The sequence below is a fragment of the Pinus tabuliformis genome, chromosome 2_2 (assembly GCF_031772625.1).
Source record: "Pinus tabuliformis cultivar Carrire ecotype Pingquan chromosome 2_2, CPIR1, whole genome shotgun sequence".
Lineage (NCBI taxonomy): Eukaryota > Viridiplantae > Streptophyta > Pinopsida > Pinales > Pinaceae > Pinus > Pinus tabuliformis.
The window spans coordinates 800,914,501-800,929,940 of NC_142300.1; positions in this window are offsets into that span (position 1 = coordinate 800,914,501).

Genomic DNA, 15,440 nt, shown 5'->3' on the forward strand with positions numbered 1-15,440 from the left:
CTCCTCTTCGGAAGTAGCTGGGAGTAATTCAACAGCCATTTGAAATGATGGGATTTCGCATTCAATAGGTAACACAGCTTCCAAGCCATAAACTAGCTGGAAAGGAGTGAACCCTGTTGAATTTTTCACTGAGGTTCGGTATGCCCATAGCGCTGAAAATAACATGTTGTGCCAATTCGACCGATGAATACCAATGGTTCGTCGGATCATGATAACCAGAACTTTGTTGATAGACTCAACCAAACCGTTGGCTTGCGGATAATAAGGAGTAGAGCTATCGTGGCGCAAACCAAACTGGCTTGTAAGCTCAGTCATCATGATGTTTCGAAAATGGCTCCCATGGTCAGTAATGATTGCTTGTGGGACACCAAACTTAGTTATAATATGATTGAATACGAAAATTGCAGCTGTTTTGCCGCTTGCGTCGAATGTAGGCATCGCCTCGGCCCATTTAGTGAAATAATCAACCGCGAGGATGATATACGCATGCCCCCCGGCCGAGTGAGGGTTACAAGTAATAAAGTCGATACCCCATTTGGCGAATGGACCAACGGCAATTATAGGGTGGAGAGGAGCAGGTGGTGCGCGCATCTTTCGATCAAACACTTGGTAGTTGTGGCACTTTCGGACTGCAATGATACAATCTTTAAACATAGATGGCTAGAAGTAACCAGCGTGCAACACCTTCTGAGCTATGGCATACCCAGACATATGACCGCCACATGCTCCAGAGTGACAATCATTCAAAACCCTCTCAGCCTCTTCGTGAGTTAAACAACGTCGAAAAACTAAGTCTGCCCCCCGGCGATAAAGTGTATCTCCAATAATTTTGTATTGCTGGGATTGAAACCAAATTTTTTGACATTCCGCCTTTGAAGCTTCAGGCCGAAAGGTTTGGGTTTGGAGATAGAAGATTATATCCCCGTACCACGGATCTAAAGTACTAATAAGAAACAAAGATTCGTCCGCAATGGACTCCTCTGCCACAGTCTCTGTGTCAGCACACGGGAAATCACACATCAATTCCGCAAAAACTAAGGATTTCTTAGACTTGGACTTCTCGAATTCCAAGTCGAACTCTTGCAGGATAACGATCCATTTAGAGTACTTGCCCCCTAGCAGTTGTTTTGTCAAAATGTAAAGCATAGGGTTGCAATCCGAAATAACTGTAGTTTTACGGAGAAGAATGTAGTGACGAAAACGCTGGACAGCTTGAACGGCTGCCAGGGCCAATTTCTCCACATGCGAATATTTTAGCTCAGTGGGATTTAAGGTCCTACTGAGATAATATATCACATGTTCTGCTTCGAATTCATCTTCTTGAACTAACACCATTCCAATGGTGGAATGCGAAGCTGCGAGGTATAAGAAGTAGTCTTGGTTGTAGTTTGGAGGATGCAACAACGGTGCATGGGTCAACGCGTGTTTAAGTGCATCAAAAGATTGTTGGGCAATCTCGTCCCAAAAGAATTGAACGTTCTGTTTCAACAACTGTGTAAAACCTTTAGTGACCTCGGCGTAGTTTGGGATGAATCGGCGTAAAAAGTTCGCTTTCCCTTGCAAACTTTGGAGTTGGCGCAAACTCGAAGGAGGAGGCAATTTGATGATAGCTTCGACTTTCGAGGGATCGACGCAGATGCCAGCTTTTGAAACAACAAATCCTAGCAATCGACCTGTTTCTATACAAAAAACACATTTGTGGGGATTCAACCGAATTCGATAATGCCTACACCTCATAAAGATTGCGCGTAAGTGGACAAGGTGATCAGCTCGATGTAATGAATGAGCAGGCAAATCATCGAGATACGGTTGCACAATATGCTTGATGTCATGAAATGCGTAAGACATTGCCCGTTGAAAAGTGGCCCCGGCATTCTTAAGCCCAAAAGGTAATTTGCAATAAGCAAACGTCCCCCATGGACAAATGAATGCCATTTTTGGTTGGTCGGCAGGTAGAATATTGATTTGATTATAGCCCGAAAAACCATCCATGAAGGAAAACATTTCACTTCCGGCACAATCATCAATAATTTGATCGATATAAGGCGTAGGATAGTTGTCTTTTGGACAAGCTCGATTGATATCCCTATAGTCGATACAGATTCTTATTGTTCCTTGTTTCTTGTTGACCGGAACAATATTCGACACCCAATCAGTTAACGGGATCGGATAAATGAAACCTGCTTTCAACAGCTTTTCGACTTCTGCTTTAATCGCAGCCGCTTTTCGAGGGTGAATCTGATGCAACCGTTGCCGGACGGGTTTAGCATCCGGGTTTCGCTCGAATGAGTTCACATGGGCGCCCTCAAACGACCAGCCCGAACGATTTTGCATGGGCGCCTGAACGACCGAAATGAACCGACAAGGGAGAGCCGGGCAAACGAGCTGCACCAACATGCACAAAGCCAACCTTGGGTCACAACTTAGAATTTTTGATACGGGCTTGTTCACCCGGGCGCGCCTTCGCCCGAACGACCCGCCCAAACGAGTTCACACGGGCGCCCTCAAACGACCCGCCCGAACGATTTTGCATCAGCGCTCGAACAACCGAAATGAACTAACAAGGGAGAGCTGAGCAAACGAGCTGTAAAAACGTGCACAAAGCCAACCTCGGGTCACAACTTAGCATTTTTTATACGGTCTCGTTCGCCCGGGCGCGCCCTCGCTCGAATGACCCGCTCGAACGAGTTCACACGGGTGCCCTCAAACGACCCGCCCGAACGACCGAAATGAAGCGACAAGGGAGAGCCGGGAAAACGAGCTGCACGAATGTGCACAAGCCAACCTCGGGTCACAATTTAGCATTTTTGATACGGGCTCGTTTTCCCGGGCGCACCCTCAGCCGAACAACCTGCCCAAACAAGTTCACACGGGTGCCCTCAAACGACCCGCCAGAACAAGTTCACACGGGCGCCCTCAAACTACCCGCCCGAACGACCCACCCGAACGAGTTCACACGGGCACCCTCAAACGACCCGCCCGAACGATTTTGCATGGGTGCCCGAATGATCGGAACAAAGCAACAAGGGAGATTCGGGCAAACGAGCTGTGCGAACATGCACAAAGCCAACCTCGGGTCACAACTTAGGCTTTTTTGATACAGGCTCGTTCACCTGGGCGCGCCCTCGCCCGAACGAGTTCACACGGATGCCCTCAAACAACCCGCCCGAACAACCGAAATGAAGCGACAAGGGAGAGCCGGGAAAACGAGCTGCACGAACGTGCACAAAGCCAACCTCGGGTCACAACTTAGCATTTTTGATATGGGCTCGTTCGCTCGGGCGCGCAAACGAACCGCTCGAACGATTTTGCATGTGCGCCTGAATGATTGAAACGAAGCGACAAGGGAGATCCAGGCAAACGAGCTGCACAAACGTGTGTAAAGCCAAACTTGGGTCACAACTTAGCATTTTTTGATACGGGCTCATTCGCACAGGCGCGCCCTCACCCGAACGTCCCGCCTGAATGAGTTCGCATGGATGCCCTCAAATAACCCGCCCGAACGAGTTCACACGGACGCCCTCAAACGACCCACCCGGACGAGTTCACACACACGCCCTCAAACGACCCGCCCGAATGACCGAAACGAAGCGACAAGGAAGAGTCGGGAAAACGAGTTGCACGAACGTGCAGAAAGCCAACCTCGGGTCACAACTTAGCATTTTTGATACGGGCTCGTTCGCCCGAGCGTGCCCTCGCCTGAACGACCCACCCGAACGAGTTCACACGGGTGCCCTCAAATGACCCGCCCGAACGAGTTTGCACGGACACCCTCGCCCGACCCGCCTGAACGGGTTTTCACGAACACCCTCGCCTAACCCACCCGAATGGGTTCGCACGGATGTCATCACCCGAACAACCCTCCCGAACGGGTTTGCACGGACGCCCTTGCCCGACCCGCCTGAACATTTTTGCACGGACGACCTCGCCTGACCCGCCCGAACGAGTTTACACGGACGCCCTCAAACGACCCGCCTGAATGAGTTTACATGGCAAACAACCCGCCTAGACGAGTTTTTACATGGCAAATGACCCGCTCGAACGAGTTTACATGGGCTCCGACACACGACCAAAATGAAGTCACAAGGGTGATTCGGGCAAACAGGCAGCACGATCGTGCACAAGGCCCACCCCCCTTCACAACTTAGCATTTTTTATATGGCCACGTGTGCCCTGGGCACCGTCACACGACACGACATGACACGACCCGACCCGTTTGCACGGGCACCCACACACGACACGTCCCAACCTGCCCAAACGAAATTTGGGGTTTCCATGGGTGCACGACCCGAACGAAATTTCGGGGTTTTCGTGGGCGCACGACCTGAACGAAGGCACGAGGGAGCATCAGGAAAATGGGCCACACGAACGTGTAGAAGACACACGGGCGGTCACGACTTAGCATTTTTGGCATGCCCACGTGTGCCCGCGCACCCACACACGGCACGACATGGCCCGACCGGCCTTATGCGAGCCGACCCGACCCGCCCGAACGCGTTTGAATGGGCACCCACACACGACATGACATGACCCGACCCGAACAAAATTTGGGGTTTCCTTGTATGCACAACCCAAATGAAATTTGGGGTTTCCATGGGTGTGTGACCCGAATGAAGGCACAAGGCAGCGGCGGGCGAACGGGCCGCACAAACGTATAGAAGGCACATGGGGGGTCATGACTTAGTATTTTTGGCACTGCCATGTGTGCCCGAGCACCCACACACGGCACGACCCAACCCACCCAAATGAAGGCACGACAGAGCGTTGGGAAAACGGGTCGCGCGAACGTGCAGGAGGCACACGAGTGGTCACGCCCTAACTTTTTTTGCACGGCCACATGTTCCTGAGCACCCACGCGTGGCACGGCATGACCTGACTGTTATAGAAAATTTTGGGCCCTACAACCCCAAGCATGAAATGTCCATAAACCAAGGGCTCCTAAAGTCCCTAAAAGTGTTGTTCTAACCCCTAAAGGAACAAGCTCAACAAATTACAGCTTCTCCCAGAAGTTCTCCATGAAAAACTGCTCAGAATTGGTCAAAACTGGATCATTTCAGCTGCTCCACTGGCCAAGTGCGTTGCATCTCACGTAAATACACTTTGTGGGTGTGTTTCATTTCAAAAAGTCCTTCTATGGGATGTGATGGGTGAGAAATGACAAATGGAAGTGTCATTCCACGAGGTGGAGAGGCAATGGAAGCTTCCAGAAACTTCTCTTGTGACACTTGCCTCTCTGAATTTGACCAAGGATGAGTAAGAGATCATCAATCTCCAAGTGTAAGCAAGAACTATTAGAGGGAAGACACTAATAAAATCATAAGCTGACTCATCTCCATTACAAATATCTATATATGGATCCCTCATCCCAGAGATCCAGAGGCTGGAATTTTGCATATTGTAAGGAATTACTGTTGGTTTCTTGAGACAAACATCAGATTGTTGGGTCATCTAAGCTTTGTATGAGGTGAAGAGGGGCTTCCTTGCTAAGAGGTTGATGCTGGGTCAGAACAACTGGTTGTAACTCCTCTTGGCTCTTTCTTGTTTATCAATAAAAGCTATTCAATTTTTCCTCCATGCTCTTGTATCATTGATATTTGCTGCATTTGTATGGTCAATTTACATCTGATCCTAGATTGTTTATGATTATAGATCCATGTCTTTGCATAGTTATATGCTATTGTGATCTTACAAGTACTTTGTGAAGCTGGGCGTGCAAGGGAACAAGTAGCGAAAGAATATCAAGGAAGAGAGGAATCAAACCAGGAGATTAGCGCAAGACAGAGGTTGGTCTTTCTGTTCCTCTCTATCTATAATTCATAAAGGAAAAACGAAAGTAGCTTTACTCTGTTTGTTTCTAAGTCAGTTGTCACACCTTAGTGGGATAGAGCAGTTATATATAGACAATTTTCCCTGTAACAAAATGGCGACTCCGCGAGGGAAGAATTAGTTTGTTTGTTTATCTTTCTTGTTGTCTATTTCATAAACTTACAGGTAGCATTCGAACTGCATTTTCCATAGCAAATGCAAAGTAGATAAATGCTACTTCAGTCCATCTATGGGACCTATTTATGATTTAAACAACTAATTCACAAACTATCTGATTGCCCTTGTGATAGCTCTTAGATCCTCCTTAGATCTACTCCTGATTGTTGCATTACTGATTACCTTTTGCTCGGCCAAAACCCATGAACTGAACTGCAAACTATGACCCGAAACCCAAAAAGAGTCTCGTTTCTAGCCCAGCGTAGGTATTGTTCAGAGAATCTGAACTTCATCGCACTTCCCTAGTGGAAAAGGTGCGCTGCATTTCAAATTCTCTGTGTTACAGGTGCATTGATCAGACTAGGCTTTGTGCAGTTTTGGTTTCTATGATTCATTCTTTCCAGTTCTATTCCTGAATTTTGCTGCCTGTGATCAATATATGTCTGTTTGAAACCCCTTTTCCTTGCTGTTATTCCGCCTCCTTTGTACAAAAGAATTGTAAATGTTTTTGTGTGTTTTTTGAGTCATTTTCAGTTCTCCTTTGCAAAAGTAGCGTAATCGTACTGTCGTCCTTTGATTTGAAACTGTCGCAAGTGTCAATTTCAATCGTAGGAAAGAGTTTGATTGTTGTTGATGGTCGATTACCTTGTTACTATTGTTGTTGGTCTGAATTTGTAATTTTCTAGTGTCAAGAACAAGTATTCATTTCAAAATCGTAAGGTGTTGTGATCGTCTCCATTTTTTATTTCGAAAAGAAACTTGTTGATATTTGTCGCTTGAAAAGAAATTCAGATTTGTGCATCAAATTTGTTTTTAGCATTCATATACTAAGAAAGTCGAAAACAAATACATGCATGTGCATTTGCATATAGACATTTTGATTGGTTTGATTTAGGAAAGTGCATTTAGAGTGTGCTCTTTGCTCTTTGTGAAAAGATTATGTCTTTCTTTCCTTAGTAGCTAGGATTTTCATTGCTCAAAGAAGAGAAAAAGATTGTTTATTTTAGGAATTACATCTACATCTCACGGTGAACCTAAAAGGAAAACTTCATAAAAAAGATCAACTATAAAATAAATTCAATGAATCTAACAACGCTTTGGAACTTAACGCACAACATTTAGAAGTCTAGGCTAGAGACGTATTCTGGCGTCGTAAATCTTGGTAACTGTTGTTCTCACTGATGGTTGGGTGATTCCTCCACTTTGAGACGATAAGTGACAATACGGACTTGTGCTCCCACGTACCGTCGAGTATATTTTGGGAGACCCCAATAGGCTTAATCCTTTATCCATAGGAAGCCGTGTCTGCCGCCCTATCGATCGCAATGCACTGAACACAGCATTCGAGAAGATTGACTGCCAGACCATAAAAAGTATTCTGCAGTTTTGCGATTGGTTTGGTAATCCCTCTACCTAGATTTCCAGAGCAGTCCCTTTTGTTCCTTTTCAGAGTCTTTAACAAAAAAGGTCCATCTGAGCACTTGTCACTTCAGGCTCATTAAAAATCGAAGGAGACTAGAGTCATCTTTTGTCTTTTATCGAATCTTAAAAATTGAAAAAACAAGTTGTGTCAAAGCGTCTAAAATTTATTTTAAATAGAATATTCATTACCCTTTCCTACACTGATCTTGGGTTGATAAAATGGAATCCACCAACCAAGGAATTCCCCTTGGAGGAAATCCTAGTCCCTTATCCTCTTGGGGAGATGTTGGTGCACCCCATATGGCCACATTTTCGCTTCCAGGACTGACAATCGGCTTGCCTGTATGGCTCTTCTCAACCTCTTTCGTTTAGAACACCGCAATTCCTGAACAATCGAATCAGCAACTAGACGAGTCCATAGTTACCCACCAACCTTCTACTTCCTCTAATTCTTCCTCTCCTCCTTCCTCTTCACTTGACGGGGCTGGTAAAGCCAAAATTCAAGTACCTGAGAAGAAGAAGGAAAAGAAGAAGAAAGAGAAGAAGAAGAAGGAGCCAAAAGCGAATGGGGGAAAACGAGTATCGTCTAGCAAAAAATCCGCACACTGCACCGACCAGGCCTAAATCGCCATGTGTCATTTGTAAAGGAGAACACTATCATAGAGATTGTCCTTGCATCCCTCGGATCTTAAGGGACTAGTCTCCTCGTTTTCACAACCCAGTGTCGTCAACCTCTGATGATCATGTTGAAAACACACCGTCGACTAGTGAAAGTGAAGCCCCAAGACAAAAAGGAAAATATAGATTTCCTTGTAAACTGTGTGAAGGCGATCATGCCGTCCACCGTTGTCCCTTCTTAGATGAGGCTAAAAGAGTTTTGGACGATCGTCGATTTCACCGTTACGACTTCCTCCTGGATATTAAAAACTCTTGCCGAGTCCGTCACTAGTTGAAAATCTAGTTGGCCCGCTCAGGCGGTCGGCTGAAGCATCTATCATTGAAGACAAACCATCTGAACCCATACCAGACGAAATTCAAAATGTCGAGGCGGCAGTTGACCCGTTCTTTCCTTCAGAGGTTCCATCTTCAGATGATAAGTCACCGAAGAGAACAAGGATGACACTGTCCAAATTCTTTTCATAAGCATAGACTCCAATGAACATGGGGGCAATTTACCCGTTCCTTTACTGTAGGAAGGAAGTTCATCAGAGTCATACCCAGCCATCTATTCGGTCCCACCTCCAAGCAACCTAGTTGTCTCCTTCGACTGGAATCAACTAGGCAGACCCCATTTACCAGCTAGTATACCATTCTGAATCATTGTTCAAATATATAGAATGGTTATGGTTGGTACCATCATAGATGAAGGGGCTTCTGTGAGTATCCTTTCCTCAACTGCTTGGAAAGCGCTTGGTTCGCCATCGCTTTTGCCTGAGATGATAAATCTAACAGGCTTTAATAAAGGAACCAGTCGACCGTTAGGGATCCTTTCCAATGTGCCCATAACATTGAGGGGGAAAACCATTCAAATGAATGTAATGGTAGTTCAAGGACCCCTGGATTATAATCTACTCCTTGGATGAGACTATATTTATTGCATGGGAGCCATTGTCTCCTCACTCTTTAGAGTAATGTGTTTTCCGCACGAAGGAAGAGTGGTCAAGCTCGTGGGGCCAACTTTCATTCCCTGGATCACGCATAGCAAATAGTCATATACCATCCCTGAATGGTCTTTTCACGTAAGAAATGTCTCAATCTCCAGTCCGCTCGCCTGATGAGCGCGAGTGATTCGGGGGACATGACTGAAACCTAGGGGGAATGCACCCTGGTTTGCTTCGGCAAGAAAACTTCAGGTATAGGTTAGGTTTCCGCGAGAGAATATGACTAGTCTGTACTCTCGTCCGTGATTGGAAGAGGGGGTTATTCTGGAACAAGATTCTCTTGTCAAAGTTACATGAGTGGAGTAGCCTCCTTCACTCACCTCTGTCTATTTCGGTAGACATCGCCGAAGAAGTGTTTTGTTCACACTGTGAATAGAAAAATCTTTGGGTGACCTGTAAGAGGTAGGCCTCTCCCGGTAAAACAAATGTTTTAATGGAAAGAAGAAGAGGTAACCTTGAAACTCTATTTTATACCTGGGGGCATGCAAACCTTTTGGCATGCAAGCGAAGAGCGACTATTTATTTTTTAAATTTGTAGGTCCTCTAACCCTTTAAACTTGTAGGATTGGCCATTTCCTAACTTGCATAAAGAAAGGATGTGGGGAAAAACTCTAAAAGTTTCCGTTTTTTATATATGAGACATTCTTATCACAAGAGGAAGTTAATCAGGTCCACCATCAATGGGATAATCCCCTCTTTGGATGGGATAGCTCCCTTATTGATGGGATAAGTTCCTCTTTGGTAGGAGTGCATGAACCATCTGGAGGCGCTCAATACACGTCGAACAACCTTCTAGAATGCTCTAGAAATGACCACAAGTGACTTTTTAAAGATGAAACTCGCGCATTTTAACCTTTTCAGGGGGACACACCTGCACCTTTACATACAGAGCGTCTAAAGACGCAGCTTTTGTGAACATTGGGTGCGTCCCCACAGGTAAGTTTGAGAGAACCTGCGTCCCCAGAGATAAATACATTTAGAAAGACTTTCTCTCTTTTTTGGAGTTTGACATGGAGAGCAGAGGCATAAGACTTGCCTAAGAGGGTAGCATGCCTGTTGATAGAGTCATCCTAACTGTAAATAGTCATGGTGACATTTTTTAGTGTAACAGATTGCCCCCTAAAGTGCGAAGCCTGAAATAGATTAGGGTTTTGTATTATCTAGGAAGGGTGAAGCGCTTTATCATTTCAAGGATTATCTCGTGGAGAGCCTGGTCAGAACCTGCAATTTTCAACACAAAATACATGTATAAGATTATATCATCACTGAGGTAGGCATTCCCATACTCAGATTAAAACTTTAACTAACAGACTAACTACTCTGATACATGAATGATCTTGCAGTACATCATAATCATAGACTTTTGTAGACACAGTATGGGCGCAACCATCTGTTTATGATTAGTCTACTTAGATAATGAATACAAAACTCCTCGCAGCCTGGATGGTGGAAACTAGATCCAGGGTCTTCATTTCTACTTCTCGAATTGGTACGATTCTAGCCATGCGAATAAATGAGTTGATGTCGAACATGGTAGAAACCACTTGATTACCAGTCGATGACGTAAACTGTTAACAAGCGTGAGAGAGACCACCAGTAATGTCAATGGTTCTCAAAGTACCCAGTACAATCCATGAGATGTGAATGAATGAGTTGATGTCGAACATTTCACGGAATCCTTCGATCGAGAGTCAATGATGTAAACTGACGTCAAAGGCGAGAAACCTACCATTGATGCATGCAGACTTCAAGGTACTGACGATTTCTAAGTCATCTCTCTAGATAATGTGCTGATGTCGATAGAAAGCGACCCGTTGCAGGCAAGCCCGCAACACGAAATCATTGTTCAAGTTGAAGAAATGTTGCTGTAAAGACTGACTCAGGGATGGTCAAATGTATGACAAGTATTTTGCAGATGAAAGTTTTGCTTGCAGACCTCTTGAACACATAACGACACGACAGATGGATTGGTGCTGAATAACTCAAAGTTAATCCCTGGAACCCGGCTGAAGACTTTCAAAGTGGTTTGATCAACTGTGAGGTAAAGGATTTCCCAACCCAGGTGAATGAAAAGTGTCGTGTTCAAGAGTGGTAATAAATTTTCTTCTGAGATAAAAGGTAACAAATAGGCTCATTCTTCTCTCTTTTCCCCCACCATTTCTGGCAAGTACCTCTTTATTTTTTAACAAGCTTGAGGAGGATAACATATGCTTGATTATAAGCTCATCCTTCGGATGAGTCCAACCTAGTTTTGATTCGAACCCTAGGAAGGAGTGGTTCGTTCCTGTTTGTAATTGAACAGGTCCTTTACTGTGAAATGTTTAACGAGCCCAGTATAGGAGAAACTCGGCGTTTTTCAATTTTAGAGAGTCTGAAAAACTTAAGAAGACTCCAAGTTGAACTTTTTCGTAGATTTGTGTCCCTCAAGCCCGAAAAAGTATAAAATAATACTTGGGGGAACCGCTTGATCTTGCGACCAAGGAGTACTTTCATAGTTAGTGCCACTGACCTGAAAAGTAAAAAGCGATCAAGGACACGTCGTTTTATTTCCGTATCGAGTTTGAAACGACAAAAACCCGGCAATCTTTTCCTGATTCTACGGTCAGAAAAGAGCTATAAGGGGACCGTCTTTTAATTCCGTTTTAACGAGTGTAAAAGAAACGCTCGGCAATCTTTTCATTTTTTAGGAGTCAGAAAAGGGCTTAAAAGATGACTCTGATATTTTGGTTCGTGAAAAATGACAATTTTCCCTCTAAGTCCCTTTGTCCTGCACAAAAACAACACATTACTCATACCTGTTTAAGATAGGCAAAAATACATCAAAAAACATCATTTCATGGTGAAAAATGAACAAATTCATCCAAAAAACCTATAAAAAGACTTTTTACAATGTCATTTTTACCATTTGACTGTTGAGGTTGAAAAAAGAGCTTTTGGCAAGAAACTTCCCGTGGTCGCTGCGGAAAATCCGACCGTCAGAATCGAACGCCGTCTCTTCCAGGTATTTTACAACATCCTACTCTTCAATTTCATCCGATTAAAATTGTATTTTAGGTTTTAGTTTTGTTTTTTGGGGGGGTTTAGGTTTCAAAATGCGCCCCTCGGTGGACGCAGGTGCCCTTCGGGTGACCTGCGTCCCCCGACTTTTTCCTATACAGGAAAATGGTCGGGGGACGCAGCCCACCTTCAGGCCAGCTGCGTCCGGACGCCCTGTGTTGTAAATGCGGGGTGCGTCCTCCGTGGAATGCGGAATTTGAAACCCCAATCCTCACAAAGAACCATTCAAATTTCCCCAAATTAATTCTAATCGTTGTTTCTTGGTGTGTAGGGCACTCACCATGTTGGATTGGAGAGAAAGAGAGCACGAGGACGTTGATTTAGCTGCAATTGAACATCAACCTTCCATTGATGCCCTAAAATCATGCGGGCTATATAAATACTGGGCCATACCTGGCATGAGGGCTCAGGTGAGATTCTTAGAATGGCTGGTTGAGAGATGGAACGTTCAAGAGCAATGCTTTTACATAGGAGGGCACCAGCTTGAGATAGAGCCCTCCGATGTATACTTTCTCACTGGCTTGCCAAATAGAGGTGAGCAACTCAATCTAGTCGGGACTAGGCCGGGTGGCCAATCCCTTATTAGTCTCCGGGAAGATTGGTGCACACCCAATGCACACCATGCGAAAGGCGTGGAAATTAAACACATCTCTCTGCGTGAACTGAAAGTTATAGCTTTCACGGTTACCAGAATTTGCGGCGCGGCCGCTTTACACATTGCTTACGGGTCCCAAATGTGGATGGCAATTGACTGTTACCAAGGCACCATTTTCAACTGGTGTGATGCTGTGTCGGCTAATATGAAGAGCCAACTGACTAAGGCAAAGAACAGATGACTGAAAACTTTTGGATATGGGCCTTTAGTCGTGAGCTTTGCCTTAGAGAGAGTTCCGATGCTGATCCCTCAGCAACTCACTGTTGATATCTTGGGTCCTCGGGAGCCAAAGCTGGTACGATGGGTTGCGGTGATGGCCCGGCATCCTGACGAGGGCACGACGGTTGTTCGATTCTCTGATAGTTATTTTCACTGGTTAGAGGACCAGGTTTTCTCGATCCAAGACTTTCCGTATGCCGGAGTAGATTTTCGAGGTGATCCAGACACGGTTCTTCCACAGGGAGAACAATGGGACGGCAGAGGTACTTTATTTTTCACAAGTTTTTTAAATTATGTATTTTTTTGTTTTTTATATATATCGTCTCAAAACTGACAGTAAAAATTTTCAAAATGCAGATGTTGGTCCACAGCACCCAGCCAACCTCCGGCCTTTTGAGAGGAGACATCCAGTTGCACCGGTATTGGCCCCACAGGACACGGCTGCAGAGGTACTAGCTGAGTTGGAGCATGATCTAGAGTGTCTGACGGCGGATATGCCTGAGACTACTATGGATGATATTCCTATCAGGCTTCAGCGCTATGTAGTCGCAGTCCCTGGACCATTTAGGAGATTTTTGCGTAAGGTAGCCCGTGCAGTGGTGTCGTATAGGGAGCACCACCAGTGATTGGCTAGTCACTTTGTAGACACATGTGACATTTTTGACTTTTTGTACTTTATCACTTTTGCCGATCATAAGGTGTTTTTCAACCTATGATCGAAGACGATGTATATTTTTTGACACACTCCTATCTATATATATATCACTATTACCGGCTTATCTTGTTTAACATATGTGATGTAATGCTTTTAAATTTACTTGCATGATTTATCGTAAATGTCTGTCCAACACTCGAGAAGCAATTGCATCTGCTAATGTATTTAAAGACCTTGGAATATGCTGATATTCAATGTAATCAAATTCACGTTCCAAGAGACGCACTCTCAAAAACAACCTTAATAACACAGGATTTCTAATGGCATAAACTCTATTAAGCTGTAATACAACAAGTTCAGAATCTAACCTCACTATCAAACGTCGAATTCCAAATGAAATAGATTCGGATAATAATTCAACCACTGCACTGTATTCTGCAATGTTGTTCATTGTTTGACCGAGGCTTACCCCATGCATAGAAACTAACTCGTCAGAGGGTGAATAGATAACCCAAGCTGCGGAAGAGATATTCCGTGTACTACGACAAGCACCATCAGCAAATCCAATGTATGTTTGGAGAGGTGTCGACATCTGCAATATCAAGAGTAAAACCAAGATAAGCCAGAATAACGACGAAAAACACACTCGCTAAGCTAAGCACACTGACTAACTAACAAACATACTAGCTAGAAAGAAAACCTAACCTAACTAAAATTTCTCCATACCCACCATTTAAGCATAATACCTCTTTAGGTAAAGTCCATTTCTGGGTTTACCCAAAGAGTCCCCATCAAAATCTACCAGCTCATAAGCCCCTTTTGCTAGCTTTCGCTTCACAATATAGGGTCCATGCCACATAGGAACGAATTTTCCAGCACCTAGCTTATCGTTAGCTTGATCATATAATAGCACTAGGTCTCCCTCCGAAAAACTTCGAGTGGTCACATTTCTATCATACTGAGCTTTCATTCGCTTCGCGTGAGTCTCGATTGCCAATGCAGCGTCACGTCGAGTCTCATCTAATTTAGCTAAGTACAATAAACGTTTCTCCTCTTCGGAAGTAGCTGGGAGTAATTCGACAGCCATTTGAAATGATGGGATTTCGCATTCAATAGGTAACACAGCTTCCAAGCCATAAACTAGCTGGAAAGGAGTGAACCCTGTTGAAGTTTTAACTGAGGTTCGGTATGCCCATAGCGCTGAAAATAACATGTTGTGCCAATTCGACCGATGAATACCAATGGTTCGTCGGATCATGATAACCAGAACTTTGTTGATAGACTCAACCAAACCGTTGGCTTGCGGATAATAAGGAGTAGAGCTATCGTGGCGCAAACCAAACTGGCTTGTAAGCTCAGTCATCATGATGTTTCGAAAATGGCTCCCATGGTCAGTAATGATTGCTTGTGGGACACCAAACCTAGTTATAATATGATTGAATACGAAAATTGCAGCTGTTTTGCCGCTTGCGTCGAATGTAGGCATCGCCTCGGCCCATAAAATGAAATAATCAACCGCGAGGATGATATAAGCATGCCCCCGGCCGAGTGAGGGTTACAAGTAATAAAGTCGATACCCCATTTGGCGAATGGACCAATGGCAATTATAGGGTGGAGAGGAGCAGGTGGTGCGCGCATCTTTCGATCAAACACTTGGTAGTTGTGGCACTTTCGGACTGCAATGATACAATCTTTAAACATAGATGGCTAGAAGTAACCAGCGTGCAACACCTTCTGAGCTGTGGCATACCCAGACATATGACCGCCACATGCTCCAGAGTGACAATCA